The 2,783-nt window shown below is 44.0% G+C and overlaps 1 pseudogene; it reads left to right on the top strand.

Moving 5' to 3' along the window:
• The first annotated feature begins 520 nt into the window (after positions 1-520).
• On the top strand, positions 521-696 carry LOC130322179 (U2 spliceosomal RNA; annotated as a pseudogene).
• Positions 697-2,783: the final 2,087 nt, after the last annotated feature.

Genomic DNA, 2,783 nt, shown 5'->3' with positions numbered 1-2,783 from the left:
AAAGATCTGGCCTGGCAGATAGCACATCAATGTTTGCCTACCAGAGAATTCCAACACAGAAGAGGATTGTGTCGTAGTGCAAAGTGCCCGAGAATGGGGTGTCCTAGTGAGGAAACAGTTTTACACCTTTTTTGGAACTGTTTTTACGCCCAAGAGATATGGCATTTGATAGGACCCTTACTAAAATTCATTTCTGATCTTAATTTTTTAAATCATGAAGTTATTTTATATGGATTTTATAATGTTTTATCTGTGGAAAAGTCTCGGGTTTTGTGGATTAGTATAAATTGTATTAAAATTGCACTATGGAAGACGAGGAATATTCTTCTTTTTAAAAGAGACACTATTACCTCTAAAGATTGTGTTCGCCTAGCTCTTAGTGAGATGTATGTTTTCTATTTATTGGATAAAAAAAGATTAGGTCACAAAGTGGCTAAAAGTCTTTGGAATCTACATCTGTGGAATATGCTTTTAGCAGACTAAGTATAATCTGGACTGCGTAAGGTCTTTTAGTCTAAGAATATTATATCTAAAAGTAAAAAATCTGTTCTTATCAGTTTAATATCTGATACGTCCCCTATCTGGGGACCATATATTAAATGGATTTTTGAGAACGGGGGCCGATTTCGAAGCTTGCTTCCGTCGCCCTATGCATTGACCCGATATGGCAGTATCTTCGGGTACAGTGCACCACCCCCTTACAGGGTTAAAAAGAAAGATTCCTACTTTCATTGCTACCTGCTTGCTGGCTAGCCAGCTAGCCAGCCCTGTGGGCCTTGCTGCTGCTGCAGCCAAAAAACAAAAGGTGGTGCTGCTGCTGCTTCTGCTGCTTCTGCTTCTGCTTGTGTCTGGCCCCTGTTGGAGCGTCCAGGCACAGGACTTCTGCTGCTGCTGACTAAATGGCCTCCTTAATTGGATCATTTGAGTAGCCAGCACACCTGTGCAGGTAGGGCATGACATGATAGGCAGCTGCCTTGATAGCGGGTGGGTGCTGAATGTTCCTAATTGACAAAATAAGATTAATGCTTATGAAGAAATATAAAATCTCATCCCTTCCCCAATATCGCGCCACACCCCTACCCCTTAATTCCCTGGTTGAACGTGATGGACATATGTCTTTTTTCGACCGTACTAACTATGTAACTATGTAACATAACATGGGGGGGGGGGGGGGGGGTCTCCTGGCTGTTCACACAGGTGTGTCATTGCTGTACATTGACCATGCATTGCTTCTGTGGTATTGCAAAGGCAAAGACAAATGCTTCCAGCCATCCATTGCACTAATGGATTGGTCATCAGCTGGCTGTCTATGTCCCGCATCAATATAGACCAAAGTACAGAGGGTTAGGCTATGCTATTGTGCACCTACCTGATGCATCAGAAGGTGCGAGGCCCTTGCTAAATTCTGTGCACAGACTTTGAGATCTATGCTTTAGACTGTATCTAAACCTGCTCCAACATGGACTGACATTCTGGCCTACTTTCAGCCGATGCGACTTGTCTGTCGCTGAACAGTCGCTTTTTATGTATTCAGCACCTATGTATAATGTTGTAAAAATGCTCTAGAAGCTAAAGTCGCAGAAATGTCACACATATTTGGCCTGCAACTTTCTGTGCGACAAATTCAGACAGGAAAAATCAGTATAAATCCTTAGAAAATTATCCCCCAGTGTCTCCATCTGCTGGCGGTATTGAATAAGCATTGCTGCACTGATGGGGTATGCATTAGACGAAAAAAAAGAAGAAAAAGAAGAATAATACGCCCAGAAAAGAGGCGAAAAGGAGAAAAACGTAAAAAAACGTGAAAAAAAAGTAAGAGGAAGAGAAGGGAAAAAAAGGTGGAAATGGGTTTAAAAGTGATTTCGGCGGAGAAATATATATATATATATATATATATATATATATATATATGCGCACACACACACATAGATATAAACGTATTCTCCGTTGAGATATTGCAGCCGCTGCTGTGTCCAGGCCCAGGAGCCTTAGCACTGTGCTGTGATGTCACTCAATACCACTGACATCACTAGGTGTAAACAACATCTCTCCTTTGCTGTGTATGTGACTATGGAGCTGTTTGGTGATGTCGTCTATTACGGCCTTCATAGAAGCAACAGGAGATTGTTGCATCCATCTTGAACCCTCAGAACTACAGTGCTATGATGTCACTCACTTCCACAGGCCTTGCAGAGTGTAAACAACAACAACCCAGCTTTGTTGTGTATGTAACCATAGGGATTTGTGATGTCACCTAGAACCTTCACAGCAGCGACAGCTTTATGAGGAGCATCAGCACTGCTCTGCCTGAGCAGAACCATCACCGCCATAGGTTGTCAAATAACCCGGATTTAACCCACACAGGTAAGTCCAATGGGGTGCAGGCATGTCCTCTATGCTTACAGCTTCCCGTGGGTGTTGGTTTGATACCGTTTGGGGACAGCCAAGGAGGCATCTGCAGGCAACAAAGGTAGGTGTGTGCTTGTGTGTGTGTTTCCTATGCAGATCCTAAGCCCAGTGTCACATGCAAGTAGGAGGAGTAAGAAGGGTTCCTGGCAAATCCGGGTTATGGATTGCATTTAAAAAGGCCCCGTGGGAGTGCAATGGGCCCCTGTCTTGCTGCTTAGCAATAATGGTATGGGTTTAGGTTCTGCTGTGTGTACTGGTGGTTGACTGCCCCCCAGCCCAGAGTGTGCATGGAAAATTGTCTGGCAGCCTCCCTGACAGCAAGCAGTGATAGTGCCCATGAAGGGGACCTTGTTGGGCCCGCCCCTTTCACGGTT

This window comes from Hyla sarda, unplaced genomic scaffold (genome assembly GCF_029499605.1).
Source record: "Hyla sarda isolate aHylSar1 unplaced genomic scaffold, aHylSar1.hap1 scaffold_231, whole genome shotgun sequence".
In the NCBI taxonomy this organism is placed as follows: Eukaryota; Metazoa; Chordata; class Amphibia; order Anura; family Hylidae; genus Hyla; species Hyla sarda.
The sequence above is the reverse complement of the archived record's forward strand: the minus strand, read 5'-3'. Positions and strand labels throughout refer to the sequence as shown.